At 47.5% G+C, this 27605-nt stretch overlaps 1 long non-coding RNA gene across 1 annotated transcript; it reads left to right on the top strand.

The window, feature by feature from the left end:
• The first annotated feature begins 10597 nt into the window (after nucleotides 1–10597).
• On the top strand, nucleotides 10598–26051 carry LOC144148945 (uncharacterized). The gene is made up of 4 exons (XR_013318117.1): nucleotides 10598–11085; nucleotides 18801–18905; nucleotides 24900–25039; nucleotides 25708–26051. It is a non-coding gene; the product is annotated as an uncharacterized LOC144148945 (long non-coding RNA).
• The last annotated feature ends 1554 nt before the right edge of the window (nucleotides 26052–27605 follow it).

Raw genomic sequence — 27605 nt, 5'->3', positions numbered from 1 at the left:
GGTAGTAGTAAGGAAGGCCGTACATGATCCGTGAGATAAGGAGAGCTTCCACCACCTTGCGACCTTCATGTTCCTTTAAACCATACTTGCTGCGGGACAGCCTATTTATCATGTGGAGGATCTGGTTCGCTTGAGTAGTGATGGTTTTCAGCCAGGTTGTACCTGTGCCATCCTCATCTATGTGAAATCCGAGGTTCCGTATGGACTGTTTTCGCGGAATTTCTTTGCCGTTTAGGTGTAGCCTGATTAGTCCCCGGATATCGTTTGCGTGAGCCTTGCGGGAGTTTATGACAACCGTGTATTCTGTCTTCTCAGGAGAGCACACCAGTCCAATAGAGGCCGTGTATTGAGTGACTACGTCTATGCCTCGCTGCAGCGTCTCTTCTTGAGTGCCAGGAGAGCCCGTGTAACACCAAAGGGTCATATCATCGGCATAGATGGAATGTTTTAGTCCCGGGATATCATTCAGAAGGGGTGTAAGATCGCTCATGGCCAGGTTAAACAGAGTTGGAGAAATTATGTCTCCTTGGGTCACTCCTGCTGTAAGTTTGCGGGCATTACTGATGTGGTCTTCTACTTTGATTTTGACGAGCCGGTTAGTGAGGAAATCTCGAAGATACTGGATAGTTCTGGGTCCTAATTTGTTGCGTTTTGCTTGTTCGAGTATTGGCTCGTGAGTGACGGTAACGAAAGCTTTCTTTATATCGATCCCGACTATGGTACGAGTTTGGGCAGTGCTCTTCAGTTCCACTATGTCTCTATGAATGCGGAGTATGGTGTCTTGGGCAGAGACATGTCGGCGAAAACCGGTCATTATATAACTAAAAGCCTGGTTTTCGTCTAGAGCCCATTCAATGCGGGCCTGAACCATCTTTTCCATGAGTTTGCCTATGCAGGAGGTAAAGGAAATGGGGCGCAAATTCTTAATGTCATCAGGTGATTTACCGTGTTTAGGAATAGCAACTACATGTGCCGTTTTCAACGCCATAGGGATTTTGCCACTTTCCCAGGCTTGGTTTATGTAACCTAGGAGGGCTTCTAAGTGGTTGTATGGTAGGTTCTGCAGCATGTTATACGTAATTTGGTCTGGTCCAGGAGCTGTATTTCATCGGATGCTTTGTAGGGCGTTATGCAGTTCATGAATTGTGAATGGCTGATCAATGTCCGCAGTTGATGGTTGTGGGAGTGACGTCTTCGTGTACTTGTTAGTAGACACTGTAGTGGTGTGAGGGAAAAAATGATCCAGCAGAAGCTCAGCTAGGTCATCGTTAGTCATTTTTGTGTGGAGCTTGAGCTTTTTAATGGTGTGGCTTGTTTTCTTGTTGCCTAGTAGGCTGTTAAGGATGCGCCAGACTTTGCTTGTATGGAGGCGACCATTCATACTATCGCACAATTGCACCCATTTGTCATTGATGAGCTGTTGCGAATATTTCTGAATTTCGTCGGAGAGTTCCTGAAGTTGTCGGCATAGTTTTTTGTTGTGCTTGTTTATGTGCAGTTTTTTTCTCAGGTTAAGCCACCGGTCCCATTGTGCAAGGAGATGATTGTCAATGGTCGGCTGTTCTCGTGTCGTCGTGAGCTCTGTGGTGTGCTTGCGTACGGCTTGGTGGATCTGTTTGCTCCATTCCTCTTGGTTGGCTGGTGGCTCCGATTCCTGAAGCAGGGCTGGGACCTTGTCCCAAGCCGTAAGGGCGATGGTGCCCATTTGGAATTTGGTCCGTCGGCTGCATTGTTTTGGCCGTTAGGGCGCTAACTCAATAGCAACGATGTGATGGTCACTGGCCAGGTTCTCTTGGGTGTTGTACCACTGTGCATACTTGGGTTGATTGGTCCATTCAAGGTCTGGAATTGTATTTCTTTCAACGCTATTTCCAATACGGGTGGGTTGCAGGATATCGTTAAGTAGTGTCAGTTTTGCTTGTGTGGTGACTTCTTGTAGTTTGCGGCCTCGTGGACTTGAATCCGTATAGCCCCACGCTGTGTGACGGCTATTAAAATCTCCAGCAACGACCAGGTGGCTATTTTTGTGGTCGTGTGCCACTCTTTTGACCCAATCGACCGATCCGATGTCCCTGCCTGGTTTCCAATATGTATTAATTACTGCCAGGGGAGCCATCGTACTCGTAGGTTGGCATTGTATGACCACCGTTTCCTGTGTGTCGGTGTTCCATTCAGAGGTGTCGATCTGGATGGCTGGGATGCTGTTGTGGACCAAAGTTAGGGTGAGTACAGGATTTGTGCTCTGTTGAGTGCCACGTTTGGTGTGAGTGATGCTGGGTCTGCTGAAGGTGATGTAGTCCGGGATGGTATGACATCCGTGGGCTTCTTGGATGAGGATGATATCAGGCTGTTGTCGGGCATTTTGTATGTGACATCTGAAGTCAGCCTTTTTGCGTTTTAAGCTTCGGCAATTACAATGCAAATTAGTGTGTTCCTAGCTTGCTGAGAATTATAGGTCATAATCAGTGTCGTTGGTTTCTGGTGTGCTTGAGCTTTGGACAAGTACCTTCGTTGCTGGTGGCATTTCATCTGGAGACAGGCGTTTGGTGGTCAGGCTTGTGAGTAGTTGTTCCATGTGGTTCATCTGAGCCGTTAAGGCAACGATGGTAGACTGTAAACTGTCTATTTGGGCCTGATAGTCAGTTCGGAGATTTTCGATTTCTTGTTGCTGTTGCCGTAATATGTCCTCGAGATTCATATGCGGAGAAGTGGGTGGTGCGAGATTGGTTGCTGGGACAGCCGTTCCCGCAGGTGGTTGTGTTGTTGCTGTAGTCATTGGATTCATTTCGATTTGCGTAATAATTTCCCTGTATGATGGCGTGTGGGAATGGTGTGTGTGATGGGCTGGGAGGCGTGGGTCACTTACCCTGGTTGAGCTGTCGCTTCTGGTCTTTGAGGCGAGGAGGCGCCTCTTGGCTGGAGTTGGCCGAGTCACAGATTCTTCTCGTTCCTTGTTGGGAGTCTGCTGGCGCTGTTGCAGCGGTGTGGAGCGTTCCTTGCTGCGGCCTCTGCTTGAAGACCGGCGTGCCGATTGGGAGCGATCTTGGCTGGTGGATTTCTGGAGTGCGCTGAAGCGGTTTTGCAAATGTGGGTAGTTGGCCTCGTCCAATGGAGGTGGCGGTGGGTATTTGTTTGGCTGTTGACGAAGACCGGCGGCTCATTGTTGACGAGCCTGCATGCTTTCAGTGAGGTCTTTATCCGCTTGAAGTCGTGACGGGCATTTGGGGTCGGTGGGGGCATGATCCCCGTCACAGTTGATGCAGTGGGGTACACACTCTTGCGGTTCTTCGTCTTCAGGGTCGATAGCGAGGGGGGTGTTGCATACATTGCAGTAGCAGTGCGTGTGCTTCCGAGGACACACTTCGGTCTTGTGGCCTATTTCCAAGCAGTTGAGGCATAGTGTACTGCGCGACCGGTAAGGATGGACACGAGTCACCGCCCTGTGGACTGTTATGTGGCGTGGGGGGTACACACCTTCGAAGGTGATCACTGCGCTGTTGCTTTGTCCCATCATGCGGGCGTGAAGTATTTTTCGGTGTCCTGCGTGAAGGCATGTCATGAGCTCTTGGCTTGTATAGCCGGAGACGCCGTGGATAACTCCCTTGACTTGGTCTGCTCGAGTTGCAAGGTAGGTCTGTACGGCGTGTTTTCTTCCCCCGTGAGAAATTTCCGTGATTTCGAGGAGCTTTCGGACTGCGGTGGGGCAGGAGTTGTCTACGGCGAGTAAGTTTTGTTGCGGGCGAATTTTGATGTAAGTCTGGGAGTTCTCTTCTGCGGTGAGGTCTGCGGCTGATGTGAGGGCGAAACCTACTTGAGTAGTCGTCGTTTCCGAGAGATTCAGGCCGTCTAAGGGCTTGAAGATTATTGTTTCAGGTGGAGGTCGGCTCGGCTTACTTTTAGAGGGTGTGATCCATGGCCTGGCATCAGCGATGTCATTGGCCGTCGGGGCACGACTGCTCCATGCGGCCTGGGTAGTTGTACAGCGATATCTTATCTGTGGCGACGGCATGGGAGTGATTCCGCTGTTTTGTCCAGTGGAAGTGGCCTCACGAAGGAGTCTGGCGGGTTGTAGCGTCGATGAGGTCGAATCGCGGAGCGCGCGCAGTTTGAGCACCTATAGGAACCACGAGCCGGTGCACGCCCGTGGAACCCGGGGCCACGCTCGGTTGGACCGGTAGGCTTAGCTCAGGGCGCGGCGTGGCTTGGGTGAAATCTCGAACTTGCAGGTTCTTGGGTGGTCAGTTTCCAGTTGCTGGTGTTGCTGAAGGTCCTCGGGAGTTTACACACCCGTTTCGTGGCTTCTTGGAGGTTCGGCCGGTGAATTTACGCGACTGCAAGCGATTTTTGCGGAGCCACACATACAGGCGTGGTTTTGTGCTGGCGCGTGCAGCCAAGGAACGAATGTTGCGAAATTGTGAGGGGAGGGTGGTTCGCCAAGGCGGCGCGAGCCAGCGCTCTCCGAAAGTGTGCGGTGAGGGAAAGGAAGGGGCAGTATGCTGTGCCCGCACGAGGCTCTCGACGCTTGGCGAAAACGTGAGGGGGGCGTTTGCGTGACAATGATGTGCGTTCGCTTAATGCTATGTTCATACTGACGTAACAGCCGTATCGTGCGCTATGGACGTAAAATAAATTCCTCCGTCGCATGCCCCCACGCGAGGGACACGAGTAAATGCAGAGCATTGGGGTCGTTTACGTGGCGTAGGGTTGGTGGTGGTGGTGGGGGTACTGCCGTACGGGCCGTACTGCCCCGTCGCCGGCGTCAACCGCCGGATGCTAATGAACGGCAGTCGAGGCAAGATCAGCCGCTCTTCCACCGCGTTGAGCTCGGTACAGGTGCGCAGGACGCGGAGGGTACCTGTAGCCGTAGGCGACGCACATCGAAGGGACGACGCCGTGGACCAACGAGTCCTTGCACGACGCGCACACCGCGAACGCCCGGAACCATTCCATCGAAGCGGCGTTCGCGTCGTCGATGTCGCTCACCACGGGGATGACGCGCACCAACGCTGCGGTGCCGTCCAGGCAGCCGCCGCCGGCGTTGTTGTTGCCGGTGCTGTTGTCGCCGCCGCCGTTGACGACGAAGCCGTCGAAGCCACCGTTATCGTTGACGCCGTCGTTGACGCTGGCGTTATCGGCTTATCAACTGCGACCGCCGACGAACGCAAGAGAAGACAGCGCAGGAGTTGACTGGAGTGGAGCCCGCGCCAACCCGCTTTATAGGGGTTGGTTGTATTGCGGTAACGTTTAGTGTTTGGGGGGTTGGTGCTATTACGTCTACACCACGCAGCTATAATGCCGCTAGCACGCCGCTGAGTCGCCAACGCACGCCGCTGACGACGTAGTTTGAATGAGTCAAGGATATAAGGCGCGTTCGTAGCCCTTGATTCTGTGTCGTTTTGTGGCGCTGTTGGTAGAGCACCATGTACCTTGCGTTCCGCCCGCAGGGTCGTGAGATCGAAACCAGGCGCCGGTAACTGTTATTTCTTTTTCTTTTAAATGCAGAGCATTTCAGTAACTCACGATGTTACCCGCGTTGACGTCCGTAGTCGTAGTCCGCACCCCTCCCCCTACACTATATAAAAAAATACTATCCGGCGCCTGGTTTCGGTCCCTCGACCCTGCGGGCGGAATGCAATGTACATGGTGCTCTACCCACTGCGCCACAAAGCCGACACAAAATCGGAGGCTACGAACGCGCCTTATATCCTTGACTCATTCAAACTACGTCAAGAAGCTGCTCATACAACGCATTCACTACCACCAACTCCCCAAACACTAAACGTTAACCCAATACACCCACCCCCTATGCGACGCATTTACTCGAGTCCCCTTCGCGGGGAGATGGGCCCAATGTTTTTTATAGTGTAGGGGGAGGCTGGCTGCTGCGGACGCCGACGCACGGGTGACATCGTGAGTTATACAAATGCTCTGCATTTAAAACGGCTTTTCACGCAGTTCGGTTGGCTGAGACGTCAAAAGAAGTCTTTATTTAAAGATATTACGACAGTTACGGCAACAGCGTGAACCCGGCCTAAGACGCAGTTCGCGGTCCCTTCCTGAGACGCACCTCGCGCCGCCGCCGGAGAGGCTCACCGTCGAGAGAACCCACGAGTGAGTGCTTCCCCAGAGCACTGCAGCCATCAGGAGTGAATGCTGAACTGAGAGTGACGCAACCGGTCGTGCGCATCTGCAGCGGCTGTTGTGGAACACGCCCATCCGCTCTCAGCCAGTTCTTGCTGAGCAATGAGCAACGCAACTGGTGGAACTGCGTCGTCTGCCGCTGCTGCTAAACGAGCTGCCCGAACAGCTGTGCCCAAATATCGCCTTAGGATGTATCGTAGTTGCCAGCCATTTTTTTAAAGGAAATATAAGCGGTCTTGTATTGAAATATGAAGGCCCTAGGGCCTTTTTATTTTGATATGATTTTTTCCATGCGAAGCGGATGTGGCGCGCAGTTAGTACGATTCCGGGATTTGAGTGGGTTCCGCAACGTGGCGCTACGCTCGCTAGCGATTCTTACCTACATCGCTCTGTTACCGGAGACGTTCTGCTGGATCCCAGCCATAGACAGCTTTGCTGTAAACAAACACACGCATTGAACGCAATGTTTCACCACAAAAATGCAGAAATCGCCCTCCGGCGTATTCCACAAAGTCCAAGAATAACAAAAGGTATCGATAGATGGCACGAGCAGTGGTACGCGGGACAATTAAATTAGCTTGAGCAAACCTCCATCGTGTTTATTGTGGGAAGAACAAGATGATAAAATACGAAAAAAGAAGTTTCCCGTGCCAGGAATCGAACCTGGGTTACGAAGTCCACCCGATTGCGCCATCATCGTACTCAGGGGGCTGAGCCATTTGGCTTCGTTGAGCGGACGTTGGATTTGGGCTTTGGGTAAGTTGAAGTGGAAAATGGGTTGTAGACAGTGATGGTCTAAGGACGACGATGGGGGGAAGGGGGTTGCTAAGGTTTGTCGTGAGGGATTCGTGAGTTGTTATCTGAGCTTGGACTTTGACTCGCAGGCAGTTTGCACATATGATCGTTGACGCTTGGACTTTGGGTGCAACGGATTTGACTCTGGCACATCGCCATTTGATTTCAGAAATCTCAACCGCTGTCGTATTTAGACTGCGGGCATTCGAAATTTTTGGCATGCTCATTTTGGTCTTTTGGTCTTCTAAGCTTAATTCTTTTTTTTTTCTGGGGGGGGGGGGGTTCCTTTATTTTCGTTACTGATATTGGTTTGTTCGTCTTGCATTTCGTTCGTCTTTGTTTGCCAATGTATATTTCCGTGCTCTGTTTAAATTCTGGGAACTCATTTTTAGCTTGTGTAACCTGCATTTTTGTATCACGTAAGTATTCTCCCTATGAGCAATACTCTTATTTTGTCATTGCAACTAAACCACTCCCTTCTGTAAGGCCCTAAGAAACTGATGGTACTAAAATAAATAAATAAATAAATAAATAAATAAATAAATAAATAAATAAATAAATAAATAAATAAATAAATAAATTTCGTCAGCGTTCTGCGCGGTAGCAGTTAGAAAGCGGCCACTTCGTGCATTGCTTCGTATTATATAATTAGTATGGCTGTCACGTCGTTTCGCTTCGGCATCTGCCAACCCTCGGCGGCCGCTCAATGACGAGCAAAGCGTTGCACTAATTCGTGTCACTTTTTTCAGGCCTCCAAGGTGCTTGGAATGTACTTGAGCTTAGGGAAAGGCAGGACGCGCTTTGTTCTGTGGTTGAAGGAGGCTAGCGGCGCCAGTAACAAGCAGGCGAATGACTGCTACCAGAGCTTACACGACTGGAGCCAAGAGTTTATGTAAGACTGTATGAAATAGCTCAGGCAATGCCGTGCTGCGAACTCTTAGTTCGTGAGTCGCACCTGACGTGAGGCGGAGAAGACGGTGTAGGCATTCGTCGCTTTCATCCTCCATCTCGAGGGACCACATCATCACTGGACCATTCCCCCGTTCTGCCTTCTTGCCCTTCACTCTAAAAAAAAGGGTAGAAAAAGGTAGGAAATCGAGTGTTTTCTCCCCCGGACCAGCTTGATTCTCCCTTTAACTCGTTACACGTAGCGCCCTCTGTACGGCCTCTACGAAACACCGAAACGGGTGAGGAAATATTCTCCTCTTTCATCTGCAATCTTCTGTCGGTGCCGACGCCGAAAACGAAACCGTTCATCGTTGCACTGTGGCTTTCGCCGATCGGGCGCATACGACGACTGCGAGCAACACCGCCTCTGCGGTGTGCTGCTTGCTCGTTTTCTCGGTGTCTTTTTTTATTATTATACTATGTGCTCGCCACGCTAAGGCACGGCTCGCCAGCCGTGTGTTTGAAGCACATTCTGTGGGCACCGCTTCATGCTTGCTGTGTGCGACTCGCCTGCGCCCTGTTGAATGTCACCACTGCATTTGTAGATGTTGTATACTTACGCCCAGGGGTAAAAGAGGTCAGCGATGATAGTAAACTGCTCCCTTTTTCGTCAACGAGCACGGACAGGAGCATATTGACACCTGAGTTACCAAAAACAAAAGGCCCCCATTCGGTAACACCTTGGCTGAATTGTTGCCAGACTAGCGGTGAAGGCGAGGCAATGAGTGTCATTACCCACGATCGCGCTCACAACGATAAAATCCGTCGGCTAAACGTCGTCGTGTTTCGTCGCCGCACAAAGATCGGACTGCAGCTACTGTGATTTTGGTTATCAAACCAGATATTTTGAATTTGGAAAGCGGAGCATGGCTATCTTTGCCTGCATATATTTTTTTCCTTTGCCCGCCGCGCTTGCCCAGGGGCTAAGGCGTTGTGCTTAAGCCCAAGGACGCGGGTTCCCAGCCGCTTTTCTGATAGAGGCGAAAAGAGAAAACGCTTGTGTGTTCGAGATTTCGGCGCAAGTTTAAGATACCTGAGTTGTTAAAATTAATCCGGAGCGCTACACTATGGCGCGTGTCCCATTGCCGGTGGAGCGTCGGCACGTTAAACCTCATAATAAATCAATCAATGTTTTTTAACTTGCCGTTTGGGTGGGAGGGGTGTGGCAGGCACTGAGCGGGCGAGTTTTTATCTGTTGACACCCTATGCTTATGAGGACAGCAGAGAAAGTAGCTCAAGGCTGTAGCATTTACTCCTACCCTGGTCCCTCCGCGCGCCCATTATTCTGCTTTCATTTCATGAGCGTTTTTTTCCCTGCTGTCCACGCTCACTTTCCGAACCTCGATTATTTTTTTACATTATTATCGCGCTATAAAATAGCGCAAACACAACGCTAACCCAACGTGGTGTACGTTTGCACACCTATTTGCTCAGCGCAGCAAGTCGCACCGAGGGCTGAATACAGATTTAATTCTGGCGCTAGTTCACCCAAATCACGCAGGCGGCTGCAAAGGCTAGTCAAAAATTGAAAACGCCAGATGTCCGCCTTTTCAAAGCGAGATTGTAGCGGTGCTTGCCGCAACGAACAAACACTGCAACATATGCGCCTCAGTAACACCCGTGGTCTTGCCTCAATTTCACAGCTGAGCTACGCAACAGCAAGTGACTCAAAAATAACAACTGACTGACTCAAAAACTGACTCAAAAACTTCGCTCGCGTTTTTACAGGTGGAAATGAAGAGCAGATGAAAGTAGGCGCGTTGCCGACGGAGAAACAGCCGGCCAGCAAGCGTCGTCGACCGCCGGCGAAGCCTTCACGTTAACAGGGGCGATCCTAGCGGCAGCTTTTGTCCCTGAATGAAACTTCGGCCGGAGAAGGACTCTGACATAGCTTACTGTCAAATCTGTGCGTCAAACCAAAGCCTACGCAAGTACTATATAGCGAGCAAGATGCAAGGCGTACCGGCACAGTTGGTCTGTTTACGCTACTTTTTATTGGTATTCCTAACCTTGTTTTTAAACATTTTTGTTATGTCTTCGTGTTCTTTTTGAAACTGTACAAGACGGATATTTTTGATTTTGTCAGATCATTTTCCTTAAAATTCTGTTTATTCGATTTTTTTTCTTATTTTTTGGTTTTCCAAAATTTTGTCAGACCAGTAATTTCCGTTCGCGCTATTATAACGACGAATATAGTATAACTTCCGCCAAATCGGCATTTGTGGAAATGCAGGGCGTTTCAAGGTTCGCTCGTCTTCGCCATTATTTTATTCGTATTTCGAACGTTCTTTTGTGGGCTTTTTTTCTTTTATTCTTCGGTTTTGGGGGAGATGTATAGGATGCATACGTTTGATGTTGCCAGACCTTTTACAAATGTTTTTTCTTACTTTTTAGTGTTTCAAAATTCTGTCTATCCGAATTCTGTCTATCGAATTATCTATCCATTTACGGCAACATGACATGCGCAAAATCTGCAGTTTTGTGAAAATCCAGTCCGTCACAAGGCCCCGGCTGGGGGGGAACTCGCCAAAGAACGCTACGCATTGAAAAAAATTAACAGCGCGCAGCTGGAGGGGACGGGTGAACGCGGGGATTCCCCGTCGTTCGCGGGGATTCCCCGCTGTGAGGGTCGGAGTCTCACTATGCGAGAAGAGTCTCGCATAATACTGGCACGCGGCGCGATAAAAGATTCTCCAAACTCTCATCGTAGGCAATGATCCGCCATGGCTCCTCTTCAGACCTCTCTCAACGGCGTTCCAAACTCTCCTAACTAAGCGGACGAAACGGAAACACTTAGAAAGCCTCCCGAACGATTGCAATGTTGAAATGGATTTGTCTTCTACATCGAAAGACGAAAACTAACACCGGAGTGGGCTAAAATTTAGTTGGAAATGCCGGGAGGGAGTTTTGCTTTAGGAGAGAGAACAGAACGAAGAGGAGAAGGGCGGGGCAGGGCAACGTATGGTGAAATGTCTGATAAGGTCGAAGTGTCGTTTGGAGTCGCCACCGTTGCTGCTGACATATCATAACCTTCGCCGCCGCGACAGGCGAGAGACGTTGCGCGCCGGCAGAACGCGGAGTAATCGCCCACTCCCAGTCGCCACGGAAGGCAGGCGCCTCGAACGTTCGCCGCATCAAGATACAGACCGCCTATTCATCGAACAACCTCCTCAGAACATTGTTCTTCGTACAAGAGCGGCAGTAAGTACATGTGCACTTCCTCCTCTTCGACCGTGAAACATTCGCATTTTATTTGTATTTTTTGTTAAGTATACAGCCACTCGTAGAGAAGAGTGGACACGAAGCGGTGATTCGTTAAATGCTTCAGCATTTGTATCTGGTCTTGAAGGTGGAAGCGCTCACACAACAGGAACGAAAGTAGCAAAAACAGGCGACATGGCGCTAACTCCCAACTGTTTGTTTATTGAAAATAAACACAAATATATACTTTCAACATCTCACGTGGTGCGTTCGTCCCGCCCAAGATAAAACCATGAAAGTCAATTTTTACAAGGATTAAATACATACCGGTGTACACGCGACAATCGAAGGGTAAAGGCAGTGAAAGAGCAAAACCATAACTTATCAAGAAACCGCTACGATGGCAATGAGTGGCACAGATAAAATAATTCTTTGTCCGTTATAAACATTTACGGGGCACTAACACATCTGTCTCCGGACCTTTTAATCTAAAATGCTTCTATCGGCTCTCGAGTTGTTTTATCTGGATACCGTGACAAAACCGCGGTATTCCAGAAGATGGGCGAATACCCATGCGTGGTGCAGTGCTCCCATAGTCGGGAGCCCTGCTTTGATTTTTTACCTTTTTTACGTCCTTGCAGACGTATGCTTAAACATCGCCCAGTTTGTCCTGCATAAATGTGGCCACACGTCATCGGTATCAGATAAACAGCACACGTTGCACACCGCACAAAGGCGGAAGTATGTTTCACTTGGCATGCTCGTTTTCTTGACGGCTTCTCACTGGGAGGTAACATTCGGTCTATTTTGCCGCATAACTTGATCAGTTTGTTTGGGGCCGGGAAAACCACGTCCATGTCATACCGGTTAGCAACATTTTTTAACCCGTGCGACAACTTGTGCATATACGGAATGGCGAGAGGTTTTTTACACTTGTTTTCTTTTTCTCCCAATCTGATTTCGCGCCTTTTATTAACTTTTCGCGCCTTCTATTATATGGCGAGTGACAGATTGCGAAAAACCAGCCCTATTTGGTCTTTCTAGCTGGCTTGTGAAACTACTGGATATTGAAACTATTGGTATAGCTGTATTAAATCTGCAACGAAAATTGTTTCCGACCTCACAGGATATACGGTATCATGTCGCACGGAATGCAAGAGTTTGAGCTCACGAATGTGCACCCATATTATTTTTACCACGCGTGAATTTTAAAACTCTGAATGCTAGTGAAATCTTAGTCCATCTGAACACGAGTAAATTCCTAGCACGAAAGAGTTGTGAGTCCATTTGAGTTATGAATTCATTTTGAGTATTCAGTCCATTTTGAGTTCTGAGTTAATTTTGAGTTTGCAGTACATTTTGAGTTCTGAGTTCATTTTCAGTTTGCAGTACATTTTGAGTTCTGAGTACATTTTGAGTTCTGAGTACATTTTGAATTTGAGTACATTTTGAGTTCTGAGTACATTTTGAGTTTGAGTATGTTTTGAATTCTGAGTACATTGTGAGTTTGAGTGCATTTCGAGTTGTGAGCACATTTTGAGTTTTGAGTACATTTTGAGTTCTGAGTACATTTTGAGTTTGAGTACATTTTGAGTGCTGAGTGCATTTGGAGTTTTGAGACCGAGTGAGTTCTGAGTTTTGTGCTCACTGTGAGTTTGAGTTTGAGTGAGTGCTGCTCAGCGTGTGCTGCTGTGCTGCTCAGCAATGAGTCTGAGTTTTAATGAGTGGTGATTCGAAAATAAATTTGTGAATGAGTTTGAGTTAGCCGCGCCAACTTTGCCGAAGTATGGATTTCGCGCCTTTTATTAACTTAAGGATTATCTTGCGAATAACAGATTAAGAAATACCAGCCCTGTTTAGTCTTTCTAGCTGGCTTGTGAAACTACTGGTTATTTTTTCGGTGCACGATTTTTTGAGGGATGCTCGCAGACACGAAACACCGATCCCCATTTTTACGATCTTTGAGTGACCGGAATTGAAGTCTACTATGGGCTTCTTTGAACGCGGGAAGTACGACCAGCATATATGTTTTTCTTCTCTATACAGCCTCAGACCCAAAAACTGTAATTCATGTTCCTTTGGCAACTCAACTGTAAAGCTCAGACCACAACCATACCGTTTAAAAGGGTTCAAACCCTGAGTCACCTTTTGGACGAGACTATCAGGCTTTACAACTACTAGAAAATCGTCGACGTATCTGGCAATCTTACTGGCCACCTCTCCCAATTTTTCTCAATTAGTCTGTCAATTCTTTCTAGAAATATGTTGCTAAGAAGAGGGGCAACTTTACACGCTATGCACACGCCAGTTTTTTGGAGATGAAACGTTCCTTTCCATTCCTACTCACAACGTCATGCTACAACTAAAACACTACATAGTAGATGCTCGATTCAGTTCCACACTTAACACCAAGGCGATCTTGGGCCTCGATTTAACGCGAGCGTTCGACTCAGTTAGCCACTCGGCAATCCTGGAAGGACTAGCCGCTGCTGGAGTCGGTGCGCGAGCATACAACAACATTTGTTATTTCCTCACACGTCGAACAGCCACGCTCACCCTTGGACAATTGACTACACCCCTGATCCCCCTCGGTAGCAAATGTTCCCCCCAAGGATCGATTCTTTCCCCCTTTCTTTTTAATATTGCCCTACGAGGTCTACCACCGCTCCTCGACGCCATCCCCGACCTACACCACAGCATATACGCCGGCGACGTCACGTTGTGGGTTACTAGAGGATCTGATAGTCACATCCAAGATACCCTCCAAACGGCAACTGATGTCGTCGAAGCGTATGCAGCTTCTCGTGGTCTGTCCTGCTCCCCAACAAAATCAGAGATTGTTCTATACAGACCTAAAAGACCAGGAAAACAGCCACCTTCCCCACTCCTCCTCATCCAAATAACTACCTCTAACGGCCAACCCATCCCAATAGGTGACTGCATCAACATTCTAGGTCTTCGCATACAGGCAAACGGATGTAATGTAGATACTCTCCGTGCCCTAGAAAAAGGGGTTTACCAGACTACATGACTCATCTCTCGCATAGCTACCAAACATCGAGGAGTGAAAGAAAACAATCTAATACGTCTCGTACAAGCCTTCGTCATAAGTCGTATAGCATATGTCACCCCCTTCCTAAAGCTCAAAGTCAGCGAAACGCACAAAATTGAAGTTATGATACGTAAATCTTACAAATATGCTTTAGGTCTCCCCGTTACACTCTCAACAGAAACTACCCTCGCTCGGTCTACACAATACACTAGACTAAATCATCGAAGCCCAACTGGTCTCGCAACTTGAGCGACTCACGAGGAGTGACACTGGACGCCACATTCTTCAGAGTGTTGGCCTCAGTTAACCCAGTATCTGTGACACTCATGTCGACATTCCCTCAGTCATTCGAGACCAACTGGTAATCGACCTCCTCCTTAAAGACATGCACCCGATTCATAACGAGGAAAGGCGCCGAGCGAGAGCACAGGCTTTACACAAGCAACATTCCTCCAACCCACAAGTAGCCTACGTGGACGCTGCGTAATACCCAGGACGCGAAGCCATTGCAGCGGTCGCAGTTTATTCATCTCACCTCACACTAGCCGCCCTCTCCTTCCCTACTCAATTTCCAACCGTAGGCGAAGAAATGGCTATCGCTCTTGCCATTATTTCCAGCCCTAAAGTTACTACTATAATAAGCGACTCCAAATCGGCCATTACCAATTACTCCAACGGGCGAGTTGACCCCCGAACTTCACGCCTACTCCTGCAGGCACGCCAATTCCCGAAACGAAAAATATATATCGTTTGGGCACCGGGCCACTCCGAACTCCCAGGAAATGAATTGGCACACGAGGTTGCTCGAGAACTGGTAATCCGAGAACCCAGTGACGCTGCAGAATCTCCTCAGCCGTTCTTCTATAGGGACCGCCTCTTGACCTACCGATCGGTACTCGATCACTACCGACTGTCCAGAGCTTGCTTCCCACCACCCGACCCCCCTCTCCCGCCACCACGCTGCTGTATGGCGCCAACTTCAAACATTCACATTTCCCACCCCTGCCCTCCTATTACTCTAATTGACTCTATTACCCCGAATGGCACTCTAACCTATGCCCTCTTTGCCACAAATACGCAGACCTATCACATGTCATTTGGTCCTGTGAAGCAAAACCCCTCCAAACTCTTAAAAAGCACCCCATTTTATTACGAATTACGAAAGAGGAGCAGTGGGAGGCCGCGCTGCTCAGCCCAGACCATATGACCCAGGTGTCACTAGCCCAAGTGGCTGAAGACGCCGCAGATCTACATGAATCCTGCCATCGCCGAAAGGGCACTGAAGTCTGCCTGAAAACGCTCCCACCCGTGGCAACAATAAAGTTTAATCTGATCTGATCTGATCGAATCATCACTCACTCAAACTCAGACTCATTGCTGAGCAGCACATCTGCGCTCACAGTGAGTGTAAAACTCAAACTCACACGGTCTCAAAACCCAAAATGTACTCAAACTCAAAATGTACTCAAACTCAAAATGTACTCAAAACTCAAAATGTATACCTCAAACTCAAAATGTACTCAAAACTCAAAATGTACTCAAAACTCAAAATGTACTCAAACTAAAATTGTACCTTAGAACGAGGAGTAAGTGGGCTGGTTGGTGCAGGTTAAAAATGTGGGAAACTAGCAATATAAGCCGCCTGCAAGAAATAAAACTGGGTTGTTAGTCAGTGCCGTGTGTTTGTCTTCTACTTTACGTCCTGTCCTTTCGCGCTGTTTCTCACATTTCAAAATGTACTCATAACTCAAAATGTACTCAAACTCAAAATGTACTCAAAACTTAAAATGGACTTTAAACTCAAAATTTACTAAAACTCAAAATGCACTCAAACTCAAAGTGGACTCAAAACTCAAAATTAATTCAGAACTCGAAATGAACTGAAAACTCAAAATGAATTCAGAACTGAAATGGACTCACAACTCTCTCGTGTTAGGAATTTACTCGTGCTCATATGGACTCAGATTTCATTAACATTCAGGGTTTTAAAATTCACGCGCGGTAAAAATATTACGGGTGCAAATTTGTGAGCTCAAACTCTTGCATTCGGTGCGACATGATACCGTATCTCCTGTGCAGTCGGAAACAATTTTCGTTGCATTTTTAATACAGCTATATCTGCTGGACATGATGATTAGCGCAGCTTGCAAGCAATTGTAAGTATATATTTGATACCAAACTCTTGATCTGGGCTTTGTGTTCGTGTCTATGACAGATGGGATACAGTCTCGGTGGTGTGCTGGGCCCCTGGGCAGAAACAAACAACATCGGGCGAGGCGACTTGCGCTCACCACTCAGTTCATTTACATCAAAGCTGTTTGGAGTTACGGTGTCGAGCAGGAAATAGTGCTATGCGGCGGCAAATAGCGCGATCGGAGGCATTCGCTGATTGCGCCACCCCACTTACTTCTGCGCGTACGTAAGAGGCATATCAGCCCAATAGTTCCTAAGCTGTTTCATGGAACGCAGGCTTGTTGACGGGTGTTATGTGCTGCAATGTATGGAACCAATTACGCTTTCAAGGTGGCGTGCCAACAATTCACAAGCACAATTATATCTATATTGCACTGAATAAGACTTTTTTACTTAACTGGTCATTATTCAGTGCCATGATTTCGAAAGGTTCCATCCGATTTACCTTCTTTCACCGCGACAACTATTTTGATACCCAACACGCCCTATCGGCATCCCTGAATTTTAACCCAATCTGTGTCTAGCCATGACTATATCATGATGATAGGAGGACGCATTTCTTTATTTATTCCACGCGATTTCCCTCATCGAGACCTTTAACTTGATACCCAACAAGCCCTATTGGCGCCACTTAAAATTTTCACTCAATCTATGACTCACCGCGACGATCTCATAGCTATAACCAGAAAGCATTTTAAGTGCAATGCACTTCTTAAGCGACGCTGCACCTGCGTCCACCGGCGATGTCCGCGCACGTGGAGATGGGCGCGCGCAGCCTGGCCGCTGACATGGCACATACCCACGTGGGGGATTGGCCAAGAATCGGGCGTGAGAAGGGCTAATGCACCTGCCTAAAGGAGTACTGACACGAAATTTCAAAGCTGAGATCCGCTCTAGCAATCAATTACAACGACAACACAAATAGGTGTCTGTGAATAAATGCATCTTTCTTTCTTTGTAGTTGTGTGTGTGTGTGTGTGATCTCTCTTTCGCGAACATTACCGAACCGTGCAAATTCAACTCGTGCATTCGCACTTTCACATTCTTCCCCTCGGGGAAATGCGGGGAATTTTTATATTTGTACGACGTGATTTCCCTCAAAGATAAAAGATACATTTGATACCCCACACACCCTAGCAGGATCATTTGGAATTTTATTCAAATCTGGCTAACCATACTCTCATGACTGTAAGCAGGACGCATTATTTATACGCCCCACGTGATTCCCCTAATTGAAACCTTGAATTTGATACCCCGCGTGGTTTAGCGACCTCACCTTGAATTTTTAACCTAAGCTATGACTCACCATGACTATCTCATGCTTAGAACCACGAAGCCCTTTTTTGCTTGTCCCACGTGATTCCCCTCATCAAGATCGTAAATTTGATACCCTATACGCCCGGGCGGGGTCACTTCTAATTTTACCTCATTTTAAGCCTCCCCATGACTATCTGATGACTATAACCAGGAAGCATTTTTGTATTTGTCCCACGTGATTTCCCTCATCGAGACCATTAATTTGATACCCTACACATCCTAGTGGCATCAATTTGAATGTTAACCCAAACAATGACTAACCATGACTATCTCATGATATAGCCATACCGCATTTTTGTTTCATGTGATTTCCCTCATTGCAACCTTCAATTTGGTGCTCCGCACACTCTAGTGGCATAATTTTGAATTTTAACCCAAACCTCTACTTTTTCTTTGCACCTGGTAATGCTTACTGTGTACTTTGCATTTTGTACCGTTTGTATTATCATTGCTGTCTAAATGTTTATCCTTGGTACCCTTTTTTTGGCTGCGTTGTTTATTATACCTTGTACGCCGTCCCCCTTATGTAATGCTTTTGGGCCTTTAAGGTGGAATAAACGAAATTAAATGAAATGAAATTTATGACCCATTATGACCATGTCATGATAATAATGAGTAAGAATTTCTGCATTTGTCCCACGTGATTCCCCTCATCGAGACCTTTAATTTATACGGCACGCGCCCTAGCGCAATGAATTTGAATTTTAACCCAATCTATAGCCATGACTAGGTCATGATATAACCATAACGCTTTCTGGTCCCACGTGATTCCCCTCATCTAGACCTTGAGTATGATTCCCCACACGCCCCCGCGAGATCGTTCCGAATTTTAAACCAATCTATGACTTATTAAGACTGCCTGATTACTATACACAGGAAGCATTTTTTAATTTACCTCGCGTGATTCTATTAATTGGGACCCTTTACTTGATACTTTACACGCCTTAGCGACATCAGTTTGAATTTTCACACAATCTATCTCATAATGCGGTCATTATTCTATCTAAAAAGGAGTCGCCCAGTCGATTCAGTTGACAACTCATTTGAAACAGCCGAGGGGACAGCCGCTGTTCCTCCTGGCGCTCACCTCTTCACCTCACGCTCAACTGGCGCTCACACCTGGCGCTCACCTCTTCTATTTTGACCCTAAGAGATCAAACCGTTAACAGAAGCAGGCGAACAACCAGCAAGTAAGCGCCACCGTGTGCTTTCCCGCCACCCTCTCTCACCTTCTTAGAGGGTCTATCAAGAGGAAAAGGTGAGATAATCTTTTTTATGACCTCCCCAGTCGATTATCATTCACACGCCCAACCGCGGAAACACACTCCCCCCCCACCTCCCCACCAACTGATCATGCGCATCGCGAAGGCTGCCGTACCCGTAGGTAACCTGAATTGCGAGCCGAAAGCGACACGTGAAACTTAACAGCCAACCATAGCTGCCTCCTATAGTAACTCATGTGTACTCGATCAGAACTCAAAATGGACTCAAAACTCATATGCACTCAGAACTCAAAATGGGCTGAAACTCAAAGTGTACCCAAAACTCAAAATGTACTCAGAACTAAAAATGTACTCAAAACTCAGAATGTACTCAAAATATACTCAGAACTCTAAATGAACTCAAAATGTACTCAAAACTCAAACTGTACTCACTCAATATGTACTCAGAATTCAAAATGTACCCAGAACTCAAAATGTACTCAAACCTCAAAATGTACTCAAACCTCAAAATGTACTCAAACTCAAAATGTGCTCAGGACTCATTCGATCTTAGGCGTACTCAAACTCAGTCGGGCTCAAACTGACTGAAGCTCAAACTCACTATTCCACACTAGCCTCGCGCTCACTCAAACTCAAACTCGCCCCTGAGTTTGAGTACAATTAAGTCTGAGTGAGTGGACTCATGAGTGAGTCCGGCTTCCTCTAGCAAAATCAGATTGGGGGAACGAGAAATACACGCATCGATCATGAAGGAGTACAATGTTATACCTTTAGATCATAAACCGCTTCCAGGTATATACATTCAGATCGTTCCCAGATGAGTTTACTTCGTGCGTAAAAAATCGCCGCATGGATTCGTTCTACCTTTGAGATAGGGTCTTGGAAGGTTGGACGATCGATTGCCCGCATTTTCCTTGGACTGAACAAAGCTTACGCGCTCTTCTCAACTTTCTTTGGGAAGGGATGGTAGACATTTTCCAGCTCACCGCTAGCCTGGATGCCAGGCTTTGAGCAGGTGCGCGTGATACAAAAGAAAAGAAAAAGTACTACGAGTTGTGCCGCGCCTCCGCCAGATTGCGCCACGGGTCCCGCGACCGAGAGAAGACGCACTGAAACATCCCCCTCGCGAGCTGAACGATCAAATGCAGAGCATTTCCGGGGGCGCCCGACGTTAAGTAATGTTACGTTACGTTAATGTTGCGTTAATGTTGCGTTACGTTAATGTTGTTGCACTTGTGGCAACTGCTGACGAGAGAGCGCTCGTCAGCAGTAATTTGAATGAGTCAAGGATATAAGGCGCGTTCGTAGCCTCCCAATCTGTGTCGGCTGTGTGGCGAGTGGGTAGAGCGCCATGTACATTGCGCTCCGCCCGCAGGGTCGAGGGTCCGAAACCAGGCGCCGGATAGGAATTTCTTTTGTATAGGTGCGGAATGCGACGCTGCGGACTACGACGGACGCCAACGCGGGTGACATCGTGAGTTACTGAAATGCTCTGCATTTAAAAGAAAATAACTGTAAAAAATTACGCCCACCTCCCCTCGCGGGAACCCTGGTGTGATGCGACGCTGAGGGGGTTCCAGAGTACAACCGCAAGCGGAGAGCGACCGTCGACCGAAAGGCCGCTGGAGCGCGGCACACCGGTTATATGTGCAGCGCCGAAGGAGAGGAGACCGCGGAGAGAGAGGGCGCTGCACATGCGCACAGCGCCGAGCGCAGCGGACAACGGACGCCGCACGCAGGAGAGGCGCAGCTGTGCGGAGAACGGACGCCGCACGCAGGACAGGGCCGCCGGCAAGAGATGCTCTCAGCGTCGCATAAAGAAACCTGTCGTCATTCAGTGTATGCACAAGACAGGTTAAAAAATGTTGCTAACTGGTACGTATGACGTGGACGTGGTTTTCTCGGCCCCAAACAAACTGACCAAGTCGGCCCCAAACAAACTGACAAACTGGGCGATGTTTAAGCATACGTCTGCACGAACGTAAAAAGGTGAAAAATCAAAGCAGGGCTACAACTATGGGAATACTGCACCACGCATGGGTGTTCGCCCATCTTTTGCGATACCGCAGTTTTGTCACGGCATCCAGATAAAACCACTCGAGAGCTGATAGAAGCATTTCGCATTAAAAGGTCCGGAGATAGATATGTTAGTGCCCCGTGAATTTTTATGACAGACAAAGAATATTTTTATCTGTGCCACTCATTGCGATCGTAGCGGTGTCTTGATACGTTATGGTTTTGCTGTTTTAACGCCCTTACCCTTCGATAGTCGCGTGTACAGCGGTAGTAATGCTGTATGAAGTGACTTTCATGATTTTATCCTGGGCGAGACGAACGCACCACGGGAGATGTAGAAAGTATATATTTGTGTCTCTTTTCAATAAACAAACAGTTGCGAGTTAGCGCCGTGTCGCCTCTGTTTTTTCTACTTTCGTCCTTGTTGTGTGAGTGCTTCCACCTTCAAGATGAACAGCTACCAACTAGCCCAATCGTCCGTTCTACCACATTTGTATGTGGAATCCACGTGAAACGGCGTACGTCCCTCTGTACCCCTCTATGTGTTAAATTTTCGTCGCGCGAGAGAAAGCTGATAATTAAAAAACACTAAACCGTTGATCTTTTCGTGTAAAACAGTTTTTATTGCCCCTGAAAAAATATCGCCCCGTCAATGCGTTTGTATATAACTGTGAGTTTGACTTCGAATGGGATCGGCGTGTCACTTTATGGAAACACATTTCTTTTTATGGAAGTATTTAATAACAGGCCTTGAGGGCTCCGTACTTTGACATCAGACTTCTTATATTGCCACGAAAAAATAACTCAGCGTTTGACGCTAACGTCTTCTCAACAGTGCATTTCTGTCTAATGGTGAAACCAACTTTAAAGGAACTTGGTTGCTATCTTTTAATAATGATACATTGGTGTTAAGATACTTATTGAAGGCCCGACGCCATTCAGACTTTTATATCAGACGGCTTATATTGCCCCTTAATAAATGTGTTTCCAGCAATGCATTCGGGTATAGCATCCAAGCCGGCTTTTAATTGTCTTTGTGTACAACAAAGTTGTTTACGTATTTGTCTGGCATTTTCCAGTTGAGAGTTTCGCAATTTTTTTTCACTGAGGGAAAACGGCCTAAATGCCAATATATCACCCAGTAAGCCAACTAAAACTGTGTAGGGTGCACTTGCTTCCAAATACAAGGAGCGCACCTTAATTTCCACACAGTGCAAGTTGATTTTATAGTGTAATCGTGCCTATGGAGCCTCTCTGGTATTTTGCTTAATTTTGATACACTGTGTTTTTCATTCATTTACCTTAAAGGCCCTCATATGCGTTTTAGGTATGGGGGTGAAACGAAATAACCTAAAAACAGAGAAACAATTGCTATACAAATACATACATATTCCAATCGAAATGCATCGTTGCGCTATAAAGGCACAGAAAAAGAGGGGCGCGGCAGTTGTCAAATTCCAACATGCCTATGTACAAGATCTAAAAAGAACACAAACATGAGAAAATGATTCATACAGTTTGTACATTGAGGAATGATGGTAACCCTGATGAACGAGTCGAGGTTAATTAGGGTGACGATGCTACCTGGGAGCTTATTCCAGCGACGATTATCAACTTACGAGTGGCGGGGAGAAAAATAGGTTAGTACGCGCGAATAATGGCTGGGCCTTGAATGCACGATCTTGAAGAGAAAAAGCGAGGGTAGAAGGTTTTATGTGCGAGGAAGTGAAAGGATACGGGCCGCGGTGCTATAAGAAGCGGATAAAAGACTGAAGCCGGCGTTGTTGCAGTTAGGGATTTTAAGTTGCGGAGTACCTTAGGACCGCACAATGTCCGTCAGCGTCCACGCGCATAGCATTCACAATGGCAAAAAAATCACACAGGCACCGGCAGGAATCGAGCCTGTGTTTGTCGTCTTACCGATTGGGCTATTACCGTGAGTTAGTACCCGAGAGTCAAACGGCTTAGTCCCTCGCCTGTAGCGGTGTGCAGTACCTCAGGACCTCCCAATGTCCGTCCGCGTCCATCCTTGCGCACACCACCATCCAGCGAAAATCAAGCGAAATTCTATCTGAGCCGTGCGTTGCAGTTTCATTTAGGGAATAATCAAGGTGCAACTCACGGCTCAAATCAAATGACGGTCGGGGCGCAAATCGGATGTCACTCGGGACGCAACCTGTATGTCATTTCGAGTCCCCGTACTCCGCACCCTCGTCATCATCCGTGGAGATGCTACCATTTTTTTGCGTTTCTGCCACGCTTGATGTCGGTGAGTAAGTTCCTGAGAAGGAATCGGGCAGGTTTATTTTGGAGTGCTTCAAGTTTGTTCTAGAGATACGAGGCGGGGGGGGGGGGTTCCAGATTACTGCTGCATATTCTTTAGAACTAGTGTTTGGTAGGTCAGTAGCTCTGTGGACGCGTTAGCTGATTGCAGATGACGTATAATAAATGAGAGTGATTTAGATGCTTTGCTTGTTATTGCATCAATATGATGGTTACAAGTTAGGTCAGATGTTATGTGGACCTCCAAGTATCTTACCATGATTACGGCTTGTTAGGCGCAATATGACGTGCTAGTTTTAGTAAATGTTATGACGTTCGTTCGTGCATTTTCGAAACGTTTATTTCCATCTGCCGATCCCTACACCATTTTATCAGTTGATTAAGGTCTGCGTGCGAGGATAAAGAATCTTAGGGGTTTGTATTTTGTCTATAAATAGGGCAGACATCCGCAAAAAATCGAATAGTAGAACACATATTACTGTTAATATCGTTGATATACATTAAAAAAAATTGGCTCCAATCCACACTGTGAAGGTGGTTGGAAAGCAAAGCTTTAAAGGACACCCACAACAATTACCCATGCGACGTCACTTGAATTCACACACGTGGCTCTACAAAGAGTGAAACCAGAGATTCTGTCACAGCTACCTGGAATCCGCGGGGGCGGCGTCCCGAACACAGCAGCGTCGGCCACCGCAGGGCTAGAGCTGTAGACGCCACCGCTGTACCCGGCCGTACGTTGGCGGAAAGAAAACAGAGAGGGGTATCTTTCGAAGGGCGAGACAGCGGAACCTAGCCATCCTAATGTACTAGCTAGAGACTGCACCACCACGCGACACAAGCGCACACACCGAAACAATTCGGCATGTGAGCTTAGTGATTTCCATTTATACCGATTTGAACTAGTTACTTTAGTAAGTTCGAGAATTTCGAGAAAGATTGAGGGACTTTTATTACCGATTTTTTATCAGATGCAGTTTCCCCTTTCCCCCTTTGTAATACTTGTTAAAACACAACCGAATTAGTATTCACCAATTTAGAAAACGGAGTCCCATTCGTGGCAACCACTGCACAAAAGGTAGCGTTTTCTCTAGCATCCAGATGTCTGTATGTGGTTTCTACACTATGTTTTTCCACCCTGCAAACCAATGCTTAACGTATCTTTGCCGTAAGACCCCTTAATTCCGTCGAGTCCGGGTTACCCAGGAGGCGCTGTCGAACAAGTTAATCAAGCCGTGCGAAGGAAGCGCGCAATGAAAGCTAAGCACGACAGAACAAGCCAAAAACAACCGTCGCTAAAGCAGACGACAAAGCCGTCTCTCCAACGCGCCCGCTGGTGCGAGCAAGCAGCTGCGCGCGGGGAAACGCCAGATAATATCGACCTATCGCCGCGCCATCTACACTTTGCTCCGGTAGTGAAAACTGCCCTCCCCTCCTCATCCGCGTTGGGAGTTTCTTGTCCCGCACGCTAAGAAGGTATCGTTGGCTGGTAGAGGTGGACAGCTTCTGCTTTAAAATCTAATCACCTAGCTTTTTTCACTTGCGTTCGGAGTTAGAGGGCGAATTGGAGTTCACGTTGGCTATTATTGAATGCAGTCGAAACCATATTTATACGTACGGGTATTACAAGAGCAAGGCTGGTACTCTGCAGGGTCATTGACGTTCGGCTGGTCGCCCTTCGTTGCTGCAATTCGAGCCATAATTACTCTTCGCGACCCTATTTCTTGCAGCAAGTTGCGGTGCTTCTGCGACGAGGATGGACAAGCACCGCAAGTTCGTCTCGGTGCCGATGAAGGACAAGGAAGTCACACAGCTCGCCGGTATTGGTCCAGTCCTTGGCCAGGAATTAAAGGAGAAAGGCTATGCTAAGGTAACGAATGCCCCTGTGCCTGTTTTTCCAAAGACTGTAGTCTTTCTGGGGCTACTTAATCGCAGAAAGTTTGGTCTGTCTGTCTGTCTGTCTGTCTGTCTGTGACTCGATCCAGCCACCCGGCTAAATTAAAACAGAACCTGCGGAAGTCTTATGTACCCACAGCCAAATCTAAACGTCTAAATCCGGTGTCAATGTTCAAACTTCCCCACATTGTTGAACAAGAACAAGACATTATGCAAATATAAGGCAGAAAATCAATACGTAAGTGATATTTGCAGTGTTCCTCTTTTAAAAAAGGGGCAGTTTGCTATCATCGCTGACCTCTTGTACCATTCGGCGTCAGTATAAAACGTCCACAAATGCAGTGGTAACGTTGAACAGGGCGCAGGCGAGTCGCAAACAGCAATCATGCAGCGGTGCCCACAGAATGTGCTTCAAACACACGGCTGGCGAGCCGCGCGTTAGCGTGGCGGGCACATGGTAATAATAAAAATGGAAGGGGGCTCATTTGTGGTTATACCTACCTCCTTCCACGTGTTTTATGTGTTTGTTTGTTCCGCTGCTATTGCTGAAGAGGTTGTATACAACCTCCTTGCTGCCAACCCCCGCCGCTAGCCCAATGCTGCGCAAAGCGTTAAATTAATTTGTGTCACTTTTTTTTTCAGGACTCCGCTGTCCTTGACAAGTACTTGGAATTAGGAAAAGACGAGACGCGTTTTGTTGCTTGGTTGAAGGAAGCTAGTGGCGCCAAAAACAAGCAGGCGAACGAATGCTGGCAGTGAGTACAGGAGTGGTGCCAAAATTTCAAGTAAAGCTGTTTGCGATGGCTCATGCTGGACAGTGCGGCAAACAATTTTCGGCTGTGAAGCCAAGAAGACGCCGCGTGCATTCTTCGCTTTCATCCTCCATCTCGACGGACCGGTCAGCATGATCCCTGGATCGCGGTATGGTATCAGAGACAGCCAGAGAGAAATTACTTTAATAAAATCTGTAGATGTATCTTCCCTGCTATGGGAATTCTTGGTGCTTCCTGCGTGTTGAAAAACAAATGTTGAAAAACAACAAAAAAAAAACAGATGATGATGATGATGATGATAGTTGGATTTTTATGGCGGAACGCCGACTGAGGGCAAAGAGCACCAAAGAATAGTTATTCATTTGAGTGACATGGATGTAAAAGTAAACCATTTCAGTACAAATAAAGGAAGTAACACACATGGTAATGAAGATGACTGCTGCAAAGGGCCAGGTTGTTATGAAGGAAGATAAGAAACGAGAGGTAAAAACTTGTAAAAACGTAAAAAATTCCCCGCATTTCGCCGAGGGGAAGAATGTGAAAGTGCGACTGCACGAGTTGAATTTGCGCGGTTCGGTAATGTTCGCGAAAGAGAGATCACACAGACACACACAACTACAAAGAAAGAAAGATGCATTTATTCACAGACACCTATTTGTGTTGTCGTTGTACTTGATTGCTAGAGCGGATCTCAGCTTTGAAATTTCTTGTCAGTACTCCTTTAAGCGGGTGCATTAGCCCTTCTCACGCCCGATTCCTGGCCAATCCCCCACGTGGGTATGTGCCATGTCAGCGGAGGCAGCGCGCGCCCATCTCTCCCCGTTGCCAAGGGAGACGAGGAGATTCCTGGCCAATCCCCCACGTGGGTATGCTATGCGGACATCGCCAGTGAACGCAGGTTCAGGGTCGCTTAAGAAGTGCATTCGCACTTAAAAAACTTGTAGAAATGAGATGTAAAAACGCTCTTTCGCACGTGACGGTTGTAGACATTGCAGGAATACTTGCCGGTGCAAACATTTGGAGTGCGTTCGGATGAACGGTTTTGTGGCGAGTACGCAAGATTGCACTTATCCCAAAGGCCCACGAAGTTTTGCATTTGAAGGTTTCCTTACGCAGCAGCGACCGCACTAGTGCTCACGTTGGCGCAAATGTTGAGCGAATGCGCAAGGTGTACATGAAATTGTCTCACACGCCACATACTCCCTACAGAGCAGAGTACACACGTTCAGCCTTATGAAGGAAATAAGGAAATTGCTGGAGAAAGTAACATTCAAGAGCGAGCAGTGTACGATGCACTCAAGCCCCGAGTTATAAACCATGGCGGACAGAAAACGACCGTTGCGGGTACACAGCTTAGAGAGCGGTGCAGTGAACAAGCGGGTCATGCACACGTGGCAGCTATTCTTCCCACGCCAGCGAACGGACGCGTGAGCTCGCACTGTCTAGAAAAAAAGGACTGGGTGCCGCAACGCCAGTAGGCAGCATGGCTTTCCATAGAAACCCATGCAGCCATAACGCCCCTACCGACCCTGCAGCGGCCAAGGAAACAGTGAAAAACAGTTGAGCAGTGGCCTTGCAACGCCATCGTGTGCAGGAAGTTCACCACAGAGGCAAGCCGCAGTCAAAACTCGATCTTACAAAACCCGTCTTTACGAATTTCCCGATCTAACAAAGAAATTCAGATTCCCTCGCAGGTGCCTTACGTCTGTCTCAATGCTTTTTAGGAACTCGAAATAACGAAATATATTCCGAGCTGTTCCTGATTCA

Source organism: Haemaphysalis longicornis, unplaced genomic scaffold, assembly GCF_048455015.1.
Source record: "Haemaphysalis longicornis isolate Haplotype H1 unplaced genomic scaffold, Haemaphysalis longicornis Haplotype H1 scaffold_8, whole genome shotgun sequence".
NCBI lineage: Eukaryota > Metazoa > Arthropoda > Arachnida > Ixodida > Ixodidae > Haemaphysalis > Haemaphysalis longicornis.
This window is presented reverse-complemented; position numbering and strand designations above follow the sequence as displayed.